General features: G+C 41.2%; 1 protein-coding gene across 2 annotated transcripts in view; it reads right to left on the reverse strand.

The window, feature by feature from the left end:
- The window catches only part of maml2 (mastermind like transcriptional coactivator 2), a 360164-nt gene that overhangs the window by 81987 nt on the left and 251838 nt on the right, over positions 1 to 26339 (reverse strand). The gene's annotated exons all lie outside the window — the stretch shown is intronic.

A 26339-nucleotide genomic window follows, 5' to 3' on the forward strand; every position in this document is an offset into this window, starting at 1 on the left:
CCAGCAGTGACGGAGGCCACACACAAGCTGCATTACTGGTTAGAAATGAAGTTTTTAAAATTAATTCTCTATAAGGGTCATATTTTTAAAAAAATAATCCTTAGGAATTCAAAAGACCTTTTTTTGACTGTACTGAACTTTTTGAAAATAGCCTGCTCCAGATGACTGGTGGGGAAGGAAATGCTTTAAGTGTGGTGGTTTTGGCTCAGTCCTGCTCACCCAACCTGTAGGATCTCAGTTCAAAGTTCAAAGTGAATTTATTATCAAAGAACATATATGTCATCATTTACCAGCCTGAGCTTCATTTTCTTACAGGCATACTCAATAATTGCAATAAACAGAATAGAATCAATGAAATATCACACCAAAAGGGCTGACGACCAGTTTACAAAAGACAACGTACTGTCCAAATACAAAAGGAGAGAGAAAAAAATAATAATAATAAATAAATAAATAAGCAATAAATATCAAGAACATGAGATGAAGAATCCTTGAAGAATAAGGCCATAGCTTGTGAGAACATTTGGAAGTTGAGTGAAGTTATCCCCTTTGGTTCAGGTGCCTGATGGTTGAGGGGTAATTACTGTTCCTGAACCTTGTGGTGTGGATCCTGAGGCTCCTGTATCACCTTCCTGATGGCAGCAGCAAAAGAGAGCATCACCTGGGTGTTGGTGGTCCGTCATAATGGCTGCCGTATTCCTGCGACAATGCTTTGTGTAGATGTACTCAATGATGTGGAGGGCTTTAGCCGTGATGGACTAGGCTATACCCACAATATTTTGTAGGATTTTCCGTTCAAGGGCACTGGTGTTTCCATAGCTGGCTGTGATGAGACCAGTCAATATATGCTCCATGACACATTTCTCATTTTGTTAAGCTGCCTCATGAGTGGCACCTTACCAAAGGCCTCTGAGAATCCAAGTAAACAACACCCACTGACTCTCCTTTGTCTATCCTGCCTGTTACTTCCTCAAAGAGTTCCAACAGATTTGTCAGGCAAGATCTCCTCTTCAGTCTATTTTATCACATATATCATACACTGTGTATCTCTGTTAAAGAGTCTTGCTAATTCCATGCCACGAGTTGTTTAACTTCTGGCTGCCATTCAAATGAATGGATATGGGTGCTGGGAAATACTTCCTTCTGTTCCCTATCAAGTGATCAGTAAATAATTTTATCCCTCTTTCCAGTTCCAGGTCTCTGACACTGTAGAGCTCACTTCACAGAACAACAACACGAAGTAGGGGTTCCTTCTGGATTGTTACGTCAGGGTTTACAAAGCCAGGCAGAAAAAAGCCTGATTCTTTATGCCTTACTTATTAAGCAGTTATTTCTGTCATGTGAACAACTATTAGGAATAATACCAACAAGAAATCATATCCTCCAGATGTTCAAGTGAATGCCTCAATAATCAAGCAAATATTTATTCTTTTCTTTGCAATTATTAGTATTTTGCAAAAATTACTGTACACTTAGGGATTGTAAGAAGAAATATCTGCAGGATTTTAAATTGAACATTTCTAATTTCACACTGACTGTTTGCTACTGCATTCTGGGTTTACAATACGTAGGAAATTATTTTAATTACTGAAAATAAACATTGTAACCACAAGGTACATTTTTATTGAGAGAATGATTTCTTTTTTTTACACAAGAGAATGGCCGAGTATCAACAGCAACTCTCCCACTGTAGCTGTTAGTGTAGCAGGCTTTGCTCTCTCTGCCCCATATACCTCCAAATAAAACTATCTGAAGATCTGTTACAACTGCATTGTGAGGCTTGACTGAGTACAGGAAGTATGCAGCTCAAAGAGAAAATTGCATAACTGGAAACAAAAAAAGAGCTTATAGTCTCTCTGATTCGTGATGCTGATTTAGAACTAGTTTACTATAAAGTAATAAAGAATGCAAAATCCGCTCAGCAGATTGCTGGAAAGTAACTTATTACATAAGTATGCCAATTGGATGTAAAATGAGGGTAGCATTAATGGCATTTCAAGCACATTCTGTTATAAATCTCAGCTATGCCCTGTGTTAGGTGATAAAAGAACACACTGATCAGTTGCAGACTCTTAGGTTCAACATGAAGGAGCAACTACCACATTGACCTTGCAAACTCATCACCTTGATAGAGGGATGGACTAAAGACGGATCTAACAGTTCAAAACTGAGCATCCACTTCCACCAGCTGTGGTAGAAAGTGAATACCACGCATTCCAATACACTTCTTATTCCTCTCTCACACCATCAGAAGGCTAATAAAACTGCCTCATTACATTTTCAGGAGCTAGTGAGGCCACAACACCAGCTACCTGGAACTGTAGAGACAGCTTGGTAGTCCTGCAGCTCAGGAAAGATTTCCAGTGCAACCTAACTAAGCAGAAGGTAGTGGTGGGCAATCATTACCCCTCAGGATCTGAATATAGATATGACACTTCTTTAGATGTGTAGTGGAAAGTGCATTAACTGGCTACGTTACAGCCTGGTATGGGAACACCAATGTCTTTGAGCGGAAAATCCTACAAAAGGTAGTGGATTTAGCCCAGTACATCATGGGTAAAGCCCTCCCAACCATTGGGCATGTCTACATGAAACGTTGCCATAGAAAAGCAGCATCAATCATCAAAGCTCCTCACCACCCAGGCCATGCTCTTTTCTTGCTGCTGCCATCAGGTAGAAGGTACCACCAGGTTCAAGAACGGTTACTACCCCTCAACCACCAGGCTCCTGAACAAAAGAGGATAACTATTTATGGTGTGCCACAACCAAGGGCTCCTTATCTTGTTATTTCATGCTCTCGGTATTATTGTTATTTATTTATATTTGCATTTGCACAGTTTGTTGTCTTCTATGCTCTTGCTCTTTCTTTGATCCCATTTACAGTTACTATTCTATAGATTTGCTGAGTATGCCCACAGGAAATAACGAATCTCAGGGTTGTATGTGGTGATATGTGTGCACTCTGATAATAAATTTTACTTTAAACTTCGTATAATCAGTCAGGATGAAGACTTGCACCAGGATTGCAAGGCAGTTAAGTAATTTCAGCTCTGTCTCACTCGTGAAGAACTTTTCCCCTAGTCACCAGTCTCTGAAGAAGCACGTGACAGCTGTGTATGCTCGGACAGAACAAAAGTCATCATGCTACTACGAAGGCTTCACAGCACAATTGTTCTGCTGCAGTTACAGAGCCCGTGACTACCCAACACAGTGAAGGAAGGGTTGCTCAGATGTGTCCTTTCCATGAAAAGCAGAATACCTCTAATCTGACACAACAACTCATAATACGGTATTTTGGCTCAGTGTCTATTGAAAAACTAACTATTAGAAATCCAACATAGTGAGCACTTGTCTGTTTCCAACGCTCGAGAAACAAGAAGGTTCCTTGGACACACTCCTTGACACCTGTTGGTAGGGAAGGAGCAACAGAGATTAGCAACGTAGAATTCACTGCTTGAAATTAATTTGAAGGGAAATATTCAAAGTTCAAAGTAAATTCATTATCAAGTACGTATTTGTCACTATATACTACCTTGAGATTCATTATCTTGCAGGCATTCACAAAAAACAAAGAGATACAATAGGAACAATGAAATACTATACACAAAGACTGGCAAACAACCAATGTACAAAACAAGACAAACAGCACAATTAAATAAATACGTAATGCATATATAAATAATTCTGAGAACAAGGTGTACAGTCCTTGGAAGTGAGTCTGTAGGTTGTGGAATCAGTTGGGTGTTGAGGTGAGCGAAGATATCCATGCGGGTTCAGGCGCCTGATGGTTGTAAGGTAATACAGCCTGAACCTGGTGTTGTACCTCCCTTGCAATAACAGCAGCAAGAAGAGAGCATGTCCTGGATGATGGGAGTCCTTAATGATAGATACTGCTTCCTCGTGGGTAGATGTGCTCAGTGGTGGGGAGAGCTTTTCCTGTGATGGACTGAGCTTTGTCCATCACTTATAACGTTTAATATAACTTCTCCCATGTTCAAAAACCATACCCCCCCCACTTCACCCATTCCCCTTTCCGATTTCCCTCTCTCACCTATCTCCGTACCTGCCTATCACCTCCCTCTGGTGCTCCTCCCACTTTTCTTTCTTCCATGGCCTTCTGTCCTCTCCTCTATCAGATTCTCCCTTCTCCAGCCCTGTATTTCTTTCATCAATCAACTTCCCAGCTCTTTACTTCACCCCTCCCCGCCCCAGTTTCACCTATCACCTTCCTCCCCACACCCCCCCACCCCATCTTCCACTTTCTCATCTTTTTTCTCCGGACCTGATGAATAGTCTCAACCCAAAATGTCAATTGTACTCTTTTTCTACAGCTGCTGCCTGGTCTGCTGAATTTCTCCAGTATTTCGTGTGTGTCGCTTGGATTTCTAATATCTACAAATTTTTTTTTGTTCGTTCTCTGTGGAATAACTTTCTGTTTATAATATGTCTGATATCTTGGTCAACATTCTGAATAATTATATTGAAATGCAGGCTGGTTAATATTGCCTGAAACAGTTAAAAGGAATGAGTGGATAGTGGAAGTTCAAGAGGAGTTGGATAACACTGGTAAAATATATAACATTGCCACTGGTTAATTCTGATCCTCTTCCCCGTCAGCACCTCTTCAACTAGCTCAAGTTCATGGAAAATCATTCATATTAAGGTATAAAAGGTATCAAATAGAGGGTGAAGATAGATCATCGTCCTTTAAAACAATTTGTTTTTTAACAATCAAATGCTAATTCCTACAGATACAAATCTGAACTAAGAACATTCTGGAAATGCTCAGCAGTTGGACTTTTGAGGAAATAATAAATGCTTCACATCAATGGCTTCTCACCCCACTTGACCTGAAATGTGAACTCTGATTCAATCTTTGGAGTACTTCCAGCATCCAAAGCCCCCACCGAAAATCTCCTCAAGACTTGAAAATTCTGTTCCTGTGAATCCTCAAAGATGCTCTGTCAAATTGATCAATTACACCAGTGCTCACTGGCCCCCTCTGATTTTGTACCTAAACAACATGGTTTAAAATTACCTTGTTTACAATCCATAAATGCCCCAGATTACACCTTTGCTGATGTATTTAAGATTTTCACTCTCCCTGCTTTCCCAATTTTGGAACATACTATAGGACCACCACCTCCCTAATCTTTTGACCCGACCCTCACCACCCTACCTAATTCTCCCATCCACCCATCCATTATTACTGGATTTTCAGCTAGCATGTCACATACCTTTATCTGCCTCCTCTTCCTGACTTCCTCAGAGCCCACCAGATGATTAGTACTTTGTCAACATAACTCTTTGATCAATGCATATTTTACTCCGTTCTCAACTGTTTTTCAAAAGGCTTGGGGTGTTCTGCATGGTAAAGGCATTATCAGTTTGGCATAAGAGAGACAGAAACCCATGAAAGCAGTCCATCTATGGTTCCTGCTTAAGTCAACCTGAAAAACTCCTAGAGGAAACTCCAATCGTCCTTTTGAAAATGGATTTTCTCTGATGGAACATCAACAATCCTGGCTGAATGTTGTGTCATGAATAGAAATTAAATACACCTTACTCAACCTGACATAGACATTCAGCAGCTTCTGTACTCCCTGCTATTTCCCTGCAGGGTCACAGCAGTAATGGACAATATAAAGGGGACCTGTCATCTTAAGTCATTATCATTTGAACATGGCTTATGCAACACCATTTTACTTAAAAATAAGATGGGAAAATAATGATTTTAGGTTAAATTTGTCTGAACAGATAAAATTCCTAAAGCTTATTTTAGGACAGTGTTGAGATTTTAACAGTAAGCTAGTAGTGCAGTGTATGAAATTTGATCAAGTTTACAGGTCATTGGCAGTGACCATAAATGCCCACAGCAGGGTGGATTAATCTGGTCATGACCAATTCACATCTGGTCACCTGAAATCAAACCCAGATGTATTGAATCTTCTGGAGTGAGGGCACCTTCCATAAATAGGCATCCCTAAAGTGCACCAAACCAACTAAAAAGCATTTGGTTGAATTGTCATAAATGCACACCTTCCTTAAATTTGAGAGCAAGAACACAAAAAAGCAAAAGAAAGCCATTTAGCCCCACATTCCTGATTTATTATTGAGTGAAAACGTTACTGACCGTTTACTTCAGCATGACGTCCCTGGAGTACTTTAATGTATCACCGATTTGTGTCATGACAGTTCAGACTGTAGGGCAAGTTAGTATGGCCACAGTACAAAGTGAGGGGGCAGTTAACATGTCCAAGGTACAGCTTGTGAGGAGAATTGGTGTGGTGACGGTACAGAGTTGGAGGGATTACTGTGATCACTGTAGTGTGTGTGGAGAATTGAGATAGTCACAGTACAAGACGTGTGGAGAAATAGCATGGCCACAAGTACAGAGTGATGGGAGAGTTACAATGAATTCATCGTCCAAGTGCAAGTAGTAGGCTCAACACAGCACAGCAGAGACAGAAGCTAAATATGGATCAATGTCCCTAACATCTTAACACTCGGGAATTGTCAGGATTTAAGCACCACTGGGCAGTCTGTATGCACTTCTGAGTCAGTCCATGTGATTTCCAGCTGGTACAATCCAGGAAATTGATAGAAGAATCAGTCATTTGCGAATACAGTGCAAATGTTTTTTCTACACTGCCTGGCCCATGAATGCTGAGCACCATTGCCACAGATTTTGTAAGCACAATCACTGTTGCACAGTGCACTGTCTTTACTCGCAAGGCCACTGAAGTTCACTCAGTTTTCAAAACAATAATTGTTACAACATTAAATGCTTTTGATGGGTGTATTTTCCACACATATACCACTTCGTATCAAAATATCATTCTCCTAACCACACACAGTTTGAGGATTATTAATTGTATTTGCATGTTGTTTACACAGTCCATTAAATAGTCAAATAAAATGTCCACCCTTGTACTGTATTTAAAATTTCAGTAATATTTGAGTGATATTATAAATATATTGTTTGATTAAGCATTCTTTGTTTGTTTACCTAATTAATTATGGGCTATATGTAAGAATTACGTGAATAGCATAAGTCATTACACCACCACGTCAAATGTGAGTGCCTTTTTAAAAACGGGATAAGTAAAACTAAGTTGGTCCATTTCCCAGCTCCCGTTTTTTAAAAATTTTGACTATTTTCTGGAGTTACAAAACATAATAGTGGCGATAGGGTCCGATGGCTGCATAACTGTTGAAGCGCAGCACGTTCTACCTTCAGAAGGGGAAAGTGCTGCTGAGTATAACAGGTGGAAAAGCTTTCAGTTTGCTTAGAAGTTTGACTGCTCTAACCAAACCAGCTGAAATGAGCTTTGTTGATATCATGAACGTAATGCAGGAACATTTAGAACTGAAATCATTGTTGATTGCAGAATGCTTTAGGTTTCATAAGCAGAATCATAAAGAAGGGGGAATCCATTTCAATTTATGTTGCTCAATTGAAGAAATTGTCCGAGCTGTGTCAGTTTAGTGATGGGCTTGATGATGCACCGAGAGATTGTTTAGTTCATGGAATCTTATAAAAACGCATTCAAAATATAGCTCCTAGCTGAATCACAACTTACATTTAAAAGAGCAGTTGAAATTGCTGTATCAATGGAAACAGCAGCCAGAGACTCAACTGAATTGCAATCAGGACTGAAATGAGCGTGAACAAAGTTGTAATGTCTAAACAGAAACCTGCCTGGCTGAACAAATTGTGTTACAATTACAGCAGGGGCTCACACAGACCAGACCAATGGAGGTTTAAAGGTGAAACTAGCAGAAAATGCAACAAAGTAGGACACGTACAAAGAGCATGTTGGGCAGACAAAAATAAATGGACTGCACAGGAACGAGAAAGAGATTCAAAAAGTCAATTTGCATTTTCAAAAAGAGCACTAATATGCATGCTGTTGATGAAAACTCTGATAATGATGAGACTTTGAGTAGCCTTGAGGTTTACAATATGAAAACTAAGATGAGATGAACATACCAGAAGTGAACGTCAAATTAATTAAAACAGAATTGGACACTGGCTCGGCTGTTTCAGACATTCCTCAAAATGAGTTTGAATGGCATTTCAAAGATACTGAACTGAAGCCTGCAGATATCTAACTAAGAACTTATACTGAAAAAAAGATAACTCTTGTGGGTATGATATTTGTACAGTGAAATACAACAACCAACAAGCCATATTGGGCAACCAGGAGGGCCAGCATCATGATTGGCTGAGACAACTACTACTTGATTGGAGATCCATCCACCATTTGCATGACACATCCCCTGCAACAGTCAATTGAAAATGAATGAAGAAAGGTGCTGGATGATGCCGCAGCAACATTTAAGGATGGCATTGGAAAACTCAAACCCATCAAGGGTAAAGTAGTGTTAAATGAAAATGCCACACCCAAGTCTAACAAAGCCCGTCAGATTCCTTGTACAATCTGTGATAAATTAGCTAGTGAGCTAGATCGCATGGAGGTTGAAGGAATTCTTTCCAAGGTTGAGTGGAGCCCATGGGTAATGCTAATGGTTGCAATACCCAAGAAGGATGGGTCCATTAGGCTTTGTGGTGATTTTAAGTTTACCATCAACCCAGTACTGGAAGTAAATCAATGTCTCCAGGATAGAGGATTTCTTTGCAAGCATTTCTGGTGGAAAACACTTCAGCAAAGCGGACTTAGCTGAGGCCTACCTAGATGGAGATGGAAGAAGAGTCCAAAGTGTTTTTCACAACAAACACTCACAAAGGGTGTTATTGCTACAATAGGCTTATTTTTGAAGAAGCATCTCCACCTACACTCTACCAGAAAGCTATGGATCAAAGTTCAAAGTACAGGATTATCAAAGTATGCATATGTAAGGGGTTTCTTCTTTTATGTTATTTGCTAAGGCTAATAAAATGGCTTCTTTGTTATGTTATAATAAAATGGCTTCTCTGTAATGTTAACTGCTGAGTTAACGGTAGCAGCTTGTTTGGGTTATAATTACTGGTAATTGGAATTGTATTCATTTGTAACCCATTGGGACAAATGTTATTCTTTCTTGTGTGTCTGTAAGCTATTGTTTTCGTGGGCTTTGGGGAGAAGGCGCGATGGGGACAGAGAGAGGAGACGCGATGAGAGAGATGCTGTAAGCTGGGCGAGGATCGGACCCAAGAGAGAGTCCGAGGCCCAAGGCTTTTCGGGAGGAGAACCAAAGAGGAAGGACATGCTGGATGCGCTCTGGGCTACCACCGTGGTTGGTCCCAGGCAGCAGGTCGAGGAGGTTGGAGGAGATCAAATGGTGGAAAGAAGACTCCGTTAATTGAGCTCCAATGGTTGTGCACGAAGTGGTTGAACTCTGATAAGTTTGGTGCCTTTTACTTTCCTTTCTTTTTTATATTGTATCGCTATTAATTACATAGTTCCAGTAAGATCTATAAAGTGTAATCTGTAAATCGTACATTGTGTGTTGTCTGTTAATTGGCGATGTGGGGTACATCACACTTGATTACCCAGTTTGGCGGGGCCGAAGGCTACTCCCCCTAGACGGAAGTGAGCTGAGCGAGCCTGAGGCTTACCAGGAAGCTACACATACTATATACAATCTTGAGATTCATCTCCTTACAGGCAGCCACAAAGCAAGGAAACCCAATAGAACCCATTTTAGAAAAAAGACTGTCAAACACCCATCATGCAAAAGAAAAATCATGAAAACAATAAAAGTAAGCAAATAACATTCAGGACTGAAGGTTATGGAAGTGAGTCCACAACCATGAAGCCAGTCATTACTACAGCCTTCTCAGGAGTCTGTTAGTTGCAGGCCACAGCCTCAGTTCAGTGCAGAGATGAGTAAACCTCACGGAGCAGCGAGCTGAACAACAGCCTGTCCCTCGCCTTCAGTCCTGACACCCTGACCTTTTCAATCTCGCCCGGCACTTAAGTTGGCCAAACGGCAGGTCATCTTAGCTCTTGAACCCAGGCCCTGCCGCTCTGATACACTCTCGGGCCTGGGACCCACCACCTCCATTTGGCCCATACCTGACCTTTCCAATTTGGCTCGGCGCTTAAATTAGCCAAACCCCCGCTTGTTCCTAGCTCTCGGGACCAGGCCGCCTTGATTCTGTCACTGCGAAAGGTCTCCAAGTCCGCTCCAACAGCCAAACATTAGCTTGTTCCCTCCCTCGGGACCAGGCCTCGCTGCCTCAATTCTGTCACTGCAAAACACCTCCAAGTCCACTCCAGCAGCCAAACATTAACTTGTTCCCTCTCTCGGGACCAGGCCTCGCTGCCTCGATTCATACCACAGCCACCCTGATTTCAATTCATGCCGCAAAAATGTCAGGTTGCACACCTGGTTCAAAGGCTCAACTCCGAAACAGAAGTTACAGGCTACTGATTGCAGTGGTTGTTTTCGAGAAAAAGTGTGATTAATAGAGTAATAGCTGTTTTTGCTGCCAGCAAGTCATTGCTGTGCTTTACAGCACAATCGTAAACAGGATGCTGCAAGGCTGCCCTGGCCTAGATGTGTTGCCTAGATGACATCATTGTTACCAGCAACGATGGCAGGGAACATCTCCAAAATCTCCAGACAGTGTAAAAAAGATTAGAAGATTTTGGGCTCAGAGCATGCCGCAACAAGTGTGAATTCTTTAAACCAAGCTTCACTTACTATGGTCACACCATTGACACACAAACGTACTGAGAAAATTCAAGCAGTGGTGGATCCCCCAAGGCCAAAGGACGTGTCACAGTTGTGGACCTTTACCCATTTGTCAATTACTATAACAGGTTTCTGCCAAACCTGACTACTGTGCTCCACCACTTGAACTCAGTAATACCGATCCAGAAGAAATGGCAATGGACAAAGCAGTGCAAGATGGCTTTTCTAAAAGCAAAGGAAATGGTGACGTCAGACACTGCGCTCACACAAAGTAATTCACATTGCCCAGTGAAGCTTGCCTGTGATTTCTCGCCTTATGGTCCAGGTGCAGTCATATCACACGTTATGAGTGATGGCAGTGAACACCCCATAGCCTTTGCATTACGTTCCAGAACACTCAGTCAGTGACAATAGACTACAGTTTGTTATGGAACAGTTTTAGTCATTCCTGAAAATGAATGGAATAAGATATATTACATCTGCACTGTACCACTCAGCTACAAAGGGCCTGGTGGAAAGGTTTGTCCAGTCTAAAGAATGCATTCCGAGCAATGTCAGCAGAACACACTACATTGTCACTAAATCAGAAATTCGTCAATTTCCTCCTTGCATACCACAATGCAGCACTTCCCAAAAGCAACAACTCCCCAGCTATGCCGTTCCTGGGTCGTCCATTGCGTTCACGCTTAGATCCCCCCAAACCCAATCTCAGAAGGAGTATGCAGCACAAGCAGCTGAGACACATTTAGGGCTCCTCAAACAAACAGGTTCGATGTTTTACCTCTGGACAAGCAATTTTGGTGAGGGACCACAAGGGTAAACAAAAATAGATTCTTGAAAAGATGAAGGACAGAACTGGACCACTCTCCTACACAGTAGAAATTGCATCTGATGTCATCTGGAGACAAGACCTCGACCGGTTGAGAGAGCAAGTCAATTGTTGGAGAAGAAAGGTGTCCAGGGCTGTCAGAACCACTTCCTACAGTCCCAGACCAACTCCTACATCCACCAAGGAGAACTTGAGATTGTTTTACAGCTACAAGCCACCTTCCTTGTCAGGAAAGATGATATCCCACAACAGTAAGAAATCCTCCATAACAATTAAATCTTTTGGCCTGAATGGGACATTTTAAAATTTCCTATACTGTGATGTCTATATAGTAGTTGTATTGTATAGTACATAAAACAAGAGAGCAATACGTTACAGATATAACTTGAGATGGATTCTATATTGAGTTGGTGTTTATAGCTAAACAGGGAGGAATGTTCTGTATTAAATATTTCAGTAATATCTGAGCAATATTGTAAATATACTGTTTGATTAAGCATTCATTCTTTGTTTAAATAATTCATTACAAGTTATATGTAAAAAGTACGTAAATATCATACATCACTGCGCCACCACATCAGATGTGAACGCCTTACTAAATAAGTAGACCTGTTTCCTGGCTCCCATGCTTTTCTTTTGATTAATTTCTGGAGTTACAAAACATAATGACCCCCGTCCATCATCTAGTCGACCTTCACTTCTTTATTTCAGTAAATTGAGTACATTTCAATAGGCCCATCCATTTAAAATTCACCTCAGAAACCACACAACATTGGAGTTAGCCGTTTCAACTGCTTGACCATGGGCACTTCAGGAACTCCCACACTTAAGTCCAAACTCCTGAGCATGGGAGTTAGAAATTGACTGAGTGATTAATGCTATTGTCTCCAGCACCTGACCTTGTTGTTCAACTCCATCTGGAATCTAAGTCAGACTTGATGTAGGATCAGAGCTTTCAATGGAAATTCCAGAGCAGTGAACTAGGAAGCAATAAGGAAAATATGTCCTTGTTCAATATTTGTAATAACTAACAAGGTTTTTTGTATTTTTAAATGACTACTTTTTAAACATTGTTAAAATTTAATTTTTAGTTGTATCCCCTACATTTAATATTTTTTAAATGTTAGGGACATTTAAGAACTAAATTATCCTTTTGGTTTCACAGGAAACAAAGGCCTGGCTCCAACTCCACCTGCTGCCACAACCCTCGGTGCTACTCCACAGTGGATCTCCTCAGCACACGTGGTCCTGAGGCCATTCAAGTTGCTTATTGTCATTCTTCAGCCATGAAACAAGAGTAAGCGGTGCTTGGTTGCATTTGACGTCAAATGAGTGGAGAAAGCTATTTGTTGTTATATTAGACGCCAGCAGCCTACGCACACAACCCACATGCACACAAGAGTACAGGCAATAATTCTGACTCAACGCAAACATTTTGTGAACCGTATATAGGCCATTTTAGGCTAACTGGTTGAATTACAGAGCAATGCAGTTTATGCAGTTGATTCCCAACAACTACAAATTCCTACAAGAAAAACTCTCTCAACAGAAGCATTCTGAAATATTCCTCACATGAAATTATCCTTTGACGTTCACATCCACTCCTGGATTTGAAGTGAAATTTGAGACTCCCAGAAGAGATTAAATGTGTAGCCTTTTTCATAAAACCAATAAATACATCTATAAGCAGAAATAAAACATCTTTTCTAAGGGATATTAATAATGATTTTTTAAATCAATTTAAAACATTTTTTACATTTTAAAAATATGTACAATTTACAAATAATGACAGGAAGCATAAGCTCAAACTAATTACTCAGCAACTGCTCAAAATTAATCGAGTTGCTGAGACACGGAAAACACGACACTGGCGATTTACAGGCCGAATGATTTGCCGGCACCCAAAACCTCCTCGAGTACCTCTAATGAATGTGGCGTCCTTAACCAGTCTCCCATCCAAGGACTATACAAGCATGATTAGCTTCTGAAATCAACAGATAATAGATGCAAACCCAAGTTCAATTAAAAAGTGAAGGGACATGAGAACATCATCAGCTGTGACATCAGCAGTTCGAAATAAAAGTTCAAAGGAATTTAATGAAATTACCAAGATCATGTAAATATAACCTTAATACAATTTCTGTTGATTCCTGTGCATGTCTGCAGGATCCAGACATACCTTCTCTGCAAAATGTTTTTAATCTACGCTGCAGATTCAGATAGATTTATTTATTACATGTACATCGAAACACACAGTGAAATGTGTTGTTTGTGTTAACAACCAACACACACAAGGATATACTGAGGGCAGCCTGCAAGTGTCGCTACACATTTCAGCGTGCCCACAATGCTCAGCAGAACAACAAAACAAGACAACTACAGCAAAGCAAGCCCCTTTCCCGCCCACTCGCACACATAGACAGGCCTCTACCCCAACCTCCAGTCCTAGGCCCCGGACTTTCAGACTCACAGACAACAGCCCTCCAACCTCCAGTCCCTGGCCCTGACTCGCAGACGTTGGGCCTCTGACCTCCAGACAAGCTGACCCAGTGGTCTCGACCTTCGGTCACGCCGAGCTCTGGACTTCAACTTTCATCTTTGCCCTCTGGACTTTGCTGACCTCTGTGTATCAACCAATCACCATTTGACCTTTGGGTCTTGACCCCAGGATTTGCTGATCACAGGTTTGACTTTCGGCACTCAACTTCTGGACTGACATGGACTTCCAAACCTAGTGACCTGGGAGATCACTGGCCCTTGTAATTTCCCCCCTGTATGGACCTACAATATAGGCCTCGATAAAGTGGATGTGGAGAGGATGTTTTCTATGGGGGGAGGGGACAGCCTCAGAGTAGAAGGATGTCAGTTTAGAGCAGAGATGAGAGTGATGAATCTGTGGAATTCATTGCTTCAGACAGCTGCGGAGGTTGAATCTTTAGGTAAGTTTAAGGCGAGGTCAATAGATTCTAGATTGGTCAGGGCGTGAAGGGATACGGGGAGAAGGCAGGAGATTGGGGCTGAGAGGGAAATTAGATCAGTCATGGTGAAATGGCAGAGCAGACTTGATGGGCCAAATGGCCTAATTCTGCTCCTATGTCGTAAGGTCTTATGAGATCACCGGTCTGCTCAGCGCCTGCACACACAACCTCTGGGATTGCTAACCTTTGATCCCGTACTCCAAACACCTTTATTCCCCAGACCTCCAGCTCTCCCTCATCTCTGTCGCTCAACTCTAACCTGACCCCCAACTTCCAAGCTGTCCCCAGATCCATTGATACGAACCTAAAAAACAGCCAAGCCTGAGTCACGATGTTGATGCATACTGCAGCTTAGTGCCAGCTTAACAGGAATATGATTAACCACATATGAAGGAAGAAATGAAGGCATTAGAATTTTAACAGAAAGTTATTGTGGTCTGCACTGTGGATCCCCATCAAGCCCTACTTTAGCCAGATCATGATGTTACCAACCATCAACAGATCCAACATGGGACATTGCTTCAGCTCACACTTGGAAGCCAAAGAGCTACTTGCCATTGTGGATCCATACTACATGCACAGTACAGCCGTGAAATAAAAAAGAACAAATATTCAGAGGAACAATGGAAGCCTATCATGTTCCTCTATAAATCATGGGAAACGGGCTTTCATGTAGTGAATGAGAATGAACACCAGTTTTCTCACTTTGAAAACTGTGGGAGTGCAAGATAAAAAAAGTTAGCGAACTAATAATAAACTAATCTTAAAAGTCAGACCCCTTAAAGATTTCTTTTAAAAATAATTACTTAATTATCGTAAAATCTGCGGCACATGAAAACAAAAGTTTCATGTACTCACGAGTACCTCCAACTACTGTTATACTGAGTTGTAAATTCACAGCCGTAAAGTTATTTAAGGTAACATAGCATTTACCCAGCTTCATTGCAGGGCATGTTTAAAACACAGAGCATCAGCAATCCAACGAAAACAGAAAATGCTGAAATACAAAGTATTTTTTCTCCTTCTCAGTTCTGATCTGCAAAGTTAACTTTTCTTCTGACAGATGCTATCCAAATTTTTGAGTGTTTCCAGCATTTTTGTTTTTATCTCCAATATCTACATTTATTTGTTTTTCGCTCCAGTGCTCCAGCTCTTTTACTTCACAGAATGGTCTGAATGTTCCTCTCAATTTGGCACAGAACTCTGCTCCTCTCTGTCACCTTCCCTGATACCTACCCCCATCATTTCATTGCTCATTTTACCTATGTGGAGAGGAAAACTATTGGAATTGGAATTGGTGTGCTATTTGACTACCTTGTCTTGCAAACTGTTCATTGCAGATCAGATCATTACACAATGGTTTGGGGTAGAACAAGGTAAAACAATAACAATGCAGAATAACAGCTACTGGGAAGGTGCCGTGCAGGTAAAAAATAGGGTGCAACATTATAATAGGGTAGATTATGAGATCGAGAATCCAGCTTGTCCTACTATGGAGCCATTTAATAGTCTTATTAAAGCAGGGTAGAAGCTCTCCTTGAGCCTGGCAATAGGTGCTTTCTGGCTTTTGTATTTTCTGCCCAATGGAAGAGGATGTCCGAGTAGGTGAAGACTTTGATTATACTGGCTATTTTACTGAGGCATGAAGAGTATAGACAGAGTCCATTGAGGGGAAGCTGACTTCTGTGGATGTGCTGAGCTGTGTCCACAACCAGCAGTTTCTTGCAGAGCAGTTGTCATACCAAGGATGATGTCTATGGTGCATTGATTAAAATCAGTAAGGTCAATGGGGGCATGCAGGTTTTCTTTAGCCTCCTGAAGACGTAGAGGTGTTGGTGAGCTTTCTTGATCAAGACATTTATGTGCTTGGAGCAAGACATGCTATTAATGACATTCATTCCTAGGAACTTGAAGTCCTTAACCTCAACATCACTGATCTGGATAGAAACATGTGTACCACCCCTCTTCCTGAAATCAATGACCAGCTCTTTCATTTTTCTGACATTGAAAGTTTGTCATGACGCCATGTTACTAAGCTGTCTATTTCCTTTATGTACTCTGACTCATCACCATCGAGACAAACTACTATGTTGGTATCACCTGCAAACTAGTGGACAGAGTTCGAGTAGAACCAGGCCATGCAGTCGTGAGTAGGGGGTGGAGTATGCAAGCTTGTGTAGCACCAGCGTTTAGAATAATTGTGGCCAAGGTGTTGCTGCCTATCCTTACTGAATGCAATCTGTAGGTCAAGGATCCAGATGCAGATGGGGGGTGGGGGGGGCAACCGAGATGCGATGTTCAGTGAACAGGACAAGTTTCTTGTAAGGTTTCCATGATGAAGAGGGAGTCTTCAGAAAGACACGGACAATTCAGCACTTTCAGAAGAGGCAGAAATGACTTAAAAGAGGCAGAAGAATCTCAAAATTCCAAGGCATTGAATCAGGGAACACAGAAGCAGGAAAAAAAACACCAAACTGCTGGAGAAACTCAGCAGGTCATCAGTAAAGCAGAGTGATCATCTACATTTTCGGTGAAGACCGCACTTCAGGAAAGAGAGTGCAGAGGGGAGCCAGGCATGGAGAGGGGAGGATGAAGGTAGAGACAGGGGATGGAAGTTGATAAGGGGGGTATTTATTTAGCGATACAGCACAGAGTTGGCCTCTCCCACCCTTTGAGCCACGCCACCCCAGCAACTCTCAACAGCCCCAATTTAACCCTAACCTAAATCAAAGGACGATTTACCATGACCAATTAACCTACCCAGCAACTCTTTGGACTGTGGGAGGAAACCAGAGCACCTGGGGAAAAGCCATCCATTCCACAGGGGGGATGTAGAGGACGCTGGGACTGATCATTGAACTCCAAACTCTGACAGCCTGATCTTTAACACCGACATGCTGACCACTACACTAACATGGTGCCAATAGGATGATGGACAGGTGGGACCAGTTGGAGGGATAGGAACCGGTAGGTATAGTACAGTGTGTTGTGAAAGGCACCAGGAACCATGTGGGAGAAGAGGATGAAACTGTGCGATAGTGTGTGGGGACACCGGGAAAGTTTGTGTGGGTCTGAGGAAGGGCACAAGGAGTACATGTTATCTGAAAATGGAGAATTCAATGTCATGGCATTGGACTGTTGCCTCGCCAAGCAGAATATGAACTCTTCTTCCAGCTTGTCTTTGGTCTCATCCAGCAATGGAGAAGGCAATGGACAGACAGGATGCTGTGGGAATAGGATAGGAAATTGAGAAGGCATGCAATCCAGGGTCCAGAATGGCCAATGCGATAGAACCCAAATGCTCTACAAATGGCCGCTTAGTATATGTTTTGTTTCCATAGGAGCATTAGATATAGGAGCAGAATTAGACCATTTGACCCATCAAGCCTGCTCTTCTACTCCATCATGGCTGATTTATCATCCCTCTCAACCTCACTCTCCTGGCTTCTTCCTGTAACCTTTGACACCCTGACTAATCAAGAACTTTCCATTCTCCTTCCCTGATATAGAGGAGGTACGTTGCAAGCACTGGATGAACTACAAGAGGTACAAGTGAAACTTTGCCTGATCTGCAAAGGCCTCTGGATGGTGGTGAAGGAAGAGTGTATGGAAAAGTATTGTAACTCCCACGGTTGGAGGGGAAAAGTACCAGTGGAGGGGTGGGGTGGGGGAGGCATGGTTTGTGCTTGAGCAAACCAGGGTGTGTCGGAGCCAGTCATGAGGTCTTCTGAGGTCCTAGCTGTCTATGTGATACGTAAGCCAATATAGAAGCCAGGGCGATTTGCAGAGCAAGCTGTTGCCCCTGCAGCAGGCTCCCTCTATCCACGCAGCTGATGAATCTAAAGGAACGAAAGAGGCCAATAGAGTTTGGCACCAGTGGCTTTGCAGAAGTTGCCAGACAGTGTTGAACTCAATGTAGGACTACCTTAGGGACTCTAATTCCAGATTTGACATCGGGGTTTATTCTTGAAGCCTTCACCATGAGTGGGTACAGCCGCAAGGCAGCAGAGGTTTGAGATCAGAGTTTTCCTTCCAGATGAGCTGCCAACCAGGGCTGACAAGCCTCATCTGCCCAAAGCAACTGGTTTTAAGGCACCAGTAACCCGCCTTTGCCCCTTCTCCTGTCAGTGGAAACGGTTTCACTGGGTTTAGTAGCTAAGCCACACATGAAGACCAGGAGCTGGACTTGGTTGTCAGAGGTTATTTGAGACGCATGACATTGGCAGAACTTAATAGGTAGTGGAAGCTTATTCCCACTACTTCATAACTGGACAACCTTAAGGAACTCAAGACAGTAGTCCTATGGAAAGTAGGATAGGGTGTGATGGGAAGATGTGACTGTTGGACTACTGGCAGAAATAACAGATGATATCGTGGATATGAGGGCTGGTGGGTTTAAAGATAAATACCAAGGAAACTCTATTCCTTTTCTCTTTGAGAAAGGTGAGAGCAGATATTTTCGGAAAAAAAGAAGTGAAGATGCAGTCTTGTGTCTCTTGGGAACATAGAAACAGAAATAATTTAACCTCTTGATCCTATACTTCCATTCAATAAGATCACGGCTAAGTTATGACCTAACCCTACAAGAGTCAATTAGACTCAGACTTTAAATTAATACTGAGTTCACTGCAACTGCTTTTTGCAGTGGTGGGGTGGGACTGATGGTGCAGGGCAGAATCCAAATTCCTGCCATTTGTGTATAAAAAATGGTTCCTACCTTTCTTCCTATCATCCAAAGCTTTATTTTTTGGAAAATACCTCGTGGTCCTTTACTCCATTGGATACAGAGTCATGTAGTATGGAACAGGGCCTTCCAGCTGTTGATTCCACACCAATCACCATGCACCCATTTATAGTGATCACATTTTATTATCCCCAGATTCCCATCAACTTAACCTAAGTTCTACTATTTCCTTATCCACTTGCTGAAATTTATCATGGCCAGTTAGCCTACCAAATCTCGTGTCTTGGGATGTTAAGGGAAACAGGACCTTTCAATGGATAACATTTCTTGTTGTCCACCCTAGCATCTATCTTAATGTCTTGAAATCCAACACTAGCTTATGTAATAATTGCCTGTCACTAAATCACTGGAATCCAGGTGTCATCCTGGAAATTCTATGTTGTACTTCCTTTACAATAAACACATCTTTTGCAAAGCATGGTGCCCTTCTTGTTCATAGTTCTGCAGGCACTATGCTGCAGTTATGGTCTAACTAGGAATTTAAACAGCTGTAACATAATTCCTAAGCTCTTGTTTTTTAACTCTTCAAGAGATAAAGGCCAGCCTGCTATTAGACATTTTGGTGATTTTCTGTATCATTCTGGGATATTCAATGGAAATATAGAACGACTGAATCTCTGGATTTTCAGTTTCTGGGCTTTAATTGGAGAAAACACATTCTGATCTATCCTTTTTAAGTTCAAAGAGGATGACACACGCTTTAGCAGATTAAAATCCATCTGCCAGCTATTCCTTTGCTTAATTTATCAACAATTCTTTATAATTTCATGCTTCCAGCCACACTGCTTACATCACTGCCTATCTCTGTCATCAGCAAACCTGATTATGTGACTTCCTATCTTATTATAGGGCTCATTTATAAATGCAGTGAGTAGCTGTGGCGCCAACAGAAATCCTTGCACAACATCACTCGTGACATGTTGCCAATTTTGAGTACCTGCCAATTATCTCTTCTCTGTCTCCTGCAACTTGGCAAATTTCCTAGCCAGAACTATGAGGACTTTAATTCTGCAATCGTCAATGTTACTTCGTTAACTCTTATAATGAACTTTATCCAAAACTTCTAGAAACCAGTATAACTAACATCAATAAACACTCCTTGTCCACAATTTTAGTAAACCCTTCAAAACTATCAGTCAAGTTTGTCAGATATTACTTTCTCTTTACAAATACACATTGGCCCTCTTTGAAAAGATAAATCTCTGTATTCTTGATTTCAAACTTAACTGACATCGTAATAAGCAACCCTAGACATTAATCTAGGTTTGCTTATTACGGTGTCAGTTAATTCTATTTCTCACCTTTTTAAAAAATAGTGCAGTCTCTATTCAAAGAATGCTTCCTGAATTGAGAGTACTTTCGAAGAGCAACTGTGACCTTCTCATCTATTGCCTTTGAAATACTGAGGTGGAAACCATTTAGTCCTGACGACTTGCCACCCTCTTCCTTTAGTGCCTTTATTTACTTCAGTACCTTAGTTACTTTGTTCATTAATTTTAACAAGTCCCTGTATTTAATTCAGTGTTAGTTTCTACAGGGTATTTGGCATATTTCCCCTTTAAATCATGACTCAAAGAAATCAGTCCATTTTCCCCTTCTTTCTTTGCTTACACTTTGTCAGTTTGCTCCTTATCAGTCTCTTTTTTTGTACTACACAACCCTGTGCAAGCTTCTTTTTGTAAGTCTTACAATCTATTTTGTTTTCCTTTTATTCTTTGTTTTATTCCCAGATGGCAGAATCTGCTTTAGTTATTGCATATTTGTCAAACTTACATTTTCAGTTTTATGTTCCTTAATTGGGGAGGGAACGTCGACTCAGACCATGAGAGGCCTGCGACGGGCATTTTCATGCCTTACAAGGCGCAGATTGGAAGTCTGTGTGGGGCGCGACTCCTCGCACAGATACTAGAGCAATGTGTGGTTAAGTGCCTTGCTCAAGGACACAAACACGCTGTCATAGCTGAGGCTCGAACTAGTGACCTTCAGATCACTAGATGACTGTCTTAACCACTTGGCCACGTTCCTTAATTAAGATAAGTTATATTCTTATCATTTCAGAGTTTAACTTTTAACCAGAGTTTAAACTAGTATCAGATTAAAACTTTCATTGGAATTTTACTGGTTATCTTTTGTTTTACCCATTAGCAGATTCCCCAGTTTACCACAGACCTTCCCTGTCTCACTGCATCAAAGTCAGTCTTATTACAGACTAGAATCATTCCTTCGTTGTGTGCCGTGTCATAGGCTACATGATGAGTCACTATTCCATGTTGTGCCTTTTCAAACACTGCAATGAACTCAATCCGTAATAGACAGTAATGTCCTGGGTGGGCTGTTACCTGGATCAGGCCCGTAACTCAGAAGTGCAATTATCAAATGCTCCTGACTCACTCCGAGACAGTCTCGCCAACAACTACTGGGAACAGAGGGGGAAATTCAATGCCATCTTAAAATTAATTTCTCTTTCATATGAAACTTACAATCCCTCATAGCAAACATTTTGCCTTTGCACTAGTTGAGTTCCAGATCGTGGCTAGAAGGAGAGGCGTGAACAAAAAAAGCAGATAGTAACATCATAGATTACTTACATTGAAAATACTGGAACAGACTCTACAATGGCTCTGGGCTAAATGTAATGTTTAATGTGGGACTAAGCTACCAAGGTTGGAAAGATCACAATTTCACATCAAAATTCTTCATTTGCGGTGATAGGAGGGTATGCCACATACCCTGCATCCTTCAATGTGCCATTTTTGAAGCAAGCACATGATGCCACCAATAACATAAACCTGATTTTTATGATCATGCATTGAAAAGCACTGGTTAGTTGAAACAGTGTGAGACTGAACACCCAGCAAAGTGCCTTTGCAATGTCGAGAAATTTCGAAGAACATGTGTAAAATTTTGAAGAAAGATTGAAACGTACATATCAAGCTGGGTAAAGTCATTGTCACTGGTACAGCATAAATTGATATCATTGTCACCAATGTCTTCTCAGAAAAACACCACTGCTCCTTTGAGCAGCTAAATGTACAAGCTGTTGGACTCTAAATTCACGAATTTCAATTCACATTATACCTGCTTGGAATAATGTAAGCTTGCTGTTGTGAACTGAAGTCATAGTTCCCAGAGGAAAATCACCCTGTTTACAAAGAACTAATAAGTTCAACACACAAATTTATAAATTGGCTGTGAAACTTGATGTCTGTAATGCTTCCATAGTGATTAGAGATGTCTGAAGCTTCATAATCTGCATTGCAAGACTCTCAGAAATCAAATATATTGTACATAGGCTACCTTCCAAAGTACCTTACTCCTTTCCAAAACAGACACAACAAAAAAAAAAAATTCCTGTTTGTAGCACAGGCTGGAGTTAAAAACTGACAGTTTGACAAGGTCAAAGTGATCCTCAAAGTTCCATGTTTGTCTAAAACAGACAAACCTTCTGTCACTTTTTTTTTGATAAACCCTTAGGGAAGTATAGTGACTTTTTTTCCACCATAAAACTGTGAAAAATATTTATGCTTAAGGTTCTTTTTACTTTCAGGGGATTGAGAAGTAGGTTGATGCTTAGCAGATGTTATAAAAACACATTGAAGGGCAGATTTTAACAGAAATCTTAAAATGAGGTACAGATGTAACAGGAGGCTTACAGAGAAGTCTAGAATGCGTGAACACGATGGTCAAAGGCTCTAGTAAAATGCAGAGGTGAAAATACGCAATAGAGCAGACCTGGAAGAATATAGAACAAGTACAAGAGTAGGGCCAAATATGCAGAAATGAATGAAAGGGTGAAATCTTGCAAACATTTGCAATGTTGTATATTTAATATTTGAGTAATCTTATATATATATACAGCATAGTTTGTTTCACCATTCTTGTTCATTTGTGTAATTCATTATGGGTTAGATGTATAAATTTGTTAATTGCACACATCAACACGCAAGCACGTGATACGCACACACCTTGCTAGAAAGTAAATACAAAATTACACCCGTATTTCAGACTTCCATCTTCATTTGAATTAGTGTTTTGAAGATACAAAACATAACACATTAAAGCACATTTGGAATGAGATATGTTTGTCAAAGATTGTGATACCGATAAACAAAATTTAGCGCAAAGGGACTGAGGCAGTATACTTTGAATCTGCAGTGATGTAAGATAGGGCTTGGGTGTCCTGCAAGAATGGGACTTAAAAGTCTTCCATGATAAATGGACAAGATGTCAATACCAATGAGAAAGTGAATAGGGAGACAGATATGCAAAAATATGGAGTTTGGTAATGGATATGATGTGAGATTATAAATCAGTTCTGAATTCATAAGAAAATAACTGGTCAAGTTTGAGCAGGCATCCAGGAAAAGGGAATTTGGAGAGAGGCCCTAACAATGAGGAAACAAAATGGATTTGACTGAATTACTGCTAAGATCCAAGAAATCCTATTTTTTGGACAAAATGGGATTAATCCCATATGAAATTAACCAGTGACAATGGAAAAGAAGACATAAGAGACGACAGAAACTGGGATCTGGGGCAACACACAAGATGCCAGCAGGACTCAGTAGTTCTGACATCTGTGGGCGGGGGGGAATAGACAGTTCATGTTTCAGACTGAGACCAGACCAGATGAAGGGTCTTGACTTGAAAGATTTACTGTCCGTTTCCCTCTACAGCTGCTCCCTGACCCACTGGGCTCCTCCAGCATCTTGTGTGTTACAAAAGAAAACTGATAAAACATGTCCTTTTGAGGACGTGCATGAAGTTGAGAATGGAGGCCCACTTTTATCCCAGTTCGAATGATTCAATTTGCATTTCTTCTGCTTAAAACAGCATCACAACTTCCACAATTCAAACAGGTTAAAGAATGAAGTATCCTCATAAAGCCAACTGCAAATTTCTTGGTTTTTGCCGATTAAAAATATTAAAATTGGAGTTATAAACATGCAAATTGAGTACTGGAGAATGAGGAGATGATCGATCAGAGTTACAGAGATGTAGTCACCCCTAAGCTGCAGGGGCAGATAGCTGGGTGACTGTCAGGAGAAGGAATGGGAAGGTGAATAGCAGCTAGAGGCCATTCCCCTCAATAATAAGAATGCTGTTTGGGACACTGTTGTGGGGAGTGATCTCCCAGGGGAATGCAGAGACCGGGTTACTAGCGCTAAGCATGGGTCTGTGGTGCAGAAGGGAAAGGGCGAGAAGAGGGAAGCTGTGATAGGACAGGAACATACAGCAGATTCTGAGACATGAACAGGACAATCAGAAAGTATGTTTCCTCCCAGGGTCAGAAATGCCTTGGATCACATCCACAGCATTTTGGAGGGGGAAGCAGAGCAGTCAGATGTCTTGGTACGTATTGGTATCAATGGCATAGGAAGGAAAAGCAAAGAGGTCCTGAAAAGAGAACTTTGGGAGCTAGACAGAAAGCTGAGAAGCAGGACCTCCAGGGTAGTAATTTCTGGATTGCTACCTGTGCCACATGCCAGTGAGGCTAGAAACAGGATGAGTTAGCAGATAAATGTGTGGCTGAGAAGCTGACGTAGGGGGCGGGGCTTCAGGTTCTTGGATCATTGGGATCAGTTCTGGGGGAGTTACGACCTATACAAAAGGTATGGCTTGCGTCTGAATCAGAGAGGGACCAATATTCTCAAGGGCAGGTTTGTTAGAACTGTTAGGGAGAGTTTAAAATAATCTGTCAGGGGGCTGGGAACCAGAGTGAAGGGTCTCAGGATAGGACGGATGGTGAAAAAGCAAAGATAGACTGTCAGGAAGGGTAGCAGATGATCAGGCAACGTTGCAGCCAGCAGGGTGAGAATTAGTGCATTAGGGATACAGAATCAAAAAGGGTAGCAAATACAGTACTCAAAGCACGGAGTATAAGAAATAGAGTGGATGATCTTGCTACACTTTTACAGATTGTTGGATATGAAGCTGTGGCCATCACTGAATTGTGGCTGAGGGATGGTTGTCATTGGGAGCTGAACATCCAAGGTTACACATTGCATTGGAGGGACAGGAAGGTCAGCAGGGGAGTGGCTCTGCTGGTAAAGAATGGCATCAAATCATTAGAAAGATGTGACATAGGATCAGAAGATGCTATGGGTTGAGTTAAGAAACTGCAAAGGTAGAAGGACCCTGATAGCAGTTATATACAGGTCTCCCAACAGTAGCTGGGATGTGGACCACAGAGTACAACAGGAAATAGAAATGGCATGTCAAAGGGCAATGTTATGATGGTTATAGGAGATTTCAACATGCACATCAATTGTGAAAATCAGGTTGGAAATGGATCTCAAGAGTGAGTTTGTTAAATGCCTACAAGTTGGCTTTTTAGAGCAGTCTGTCATTGAGTCTACTAGAGTATCAGCTATACTGGATTGGGTGTTATGTAATGAACTGGAGGTGATTAGGGAGCTTAAAGTAAAGGAACCCTTAGGAGACAGTGATCACAATATGATTGAGTTCAGCTTGAAATTTAATAGGGTGAAAGTAAAGTCTGATGTAGCAGTATTTCAGTTGAGTAAAGGAAATTACATTGATATGAGAGAGAAGTTGGCCAAAGTAAACTGGAAAGAGATGCTGGCAGGGATGACAGCAGAGCAGAAACGGTATGAGTTTCTGACAAAAATTAGGAAAGTACAGGATAGATATATTCCAAAAACAAAGAAATACTCAAATAGCAAAATAGTACAACTATGGCTAACAAGGGAAGCCAAAGCTAATATAAAAGCAAAAGGGAGGGCATACAACTAAGCAAAAATTAGCAAGAACATAGAAGATTGGGAAGCTTTTAAAAACCTACAGAAAGCAACTACAAGAATCATTATGTGGGAAAGATGAAATATGAAAGCACGTGAGCAAACAATATCAAGGTGAATAGAAAAATCTTTCTCAAGTATATAAAAATAAAAGAGAGATGAATGTGGATATAGAACCGCTGGAAAATGAGGCTGAAGAAATAATAATGGAAGCCAAGGAGATGGCAGATGAACTAAATGAATATTTTGCATCAGTCTTCACTGTGGAAGACATTAGCATTGTGCCAGGTGTTGAAGGGTGTGAGAGAAGAGGGAAGAGAAGTGTTGCTATTACAAGGAAGAAGGTGCTCAAAAAGCTGAAAGACCTAAGGGTACATAAGTCA

The sequence above is a fragment of the Mobula birostris genome, chromosome 7, assembly GCF_030028105.1.
Source record: "Mobula birostris isolate sMobBir1 chromosome 7, sMobBir1.hap1, whole genome shotgun sequence".
Lineage (NCBI taxonomy): Eukaryota > Metazoa > Chordata > Chondrichthyes > Myliobatiformes > Myliobatidae > Mobula > Mobula birostris.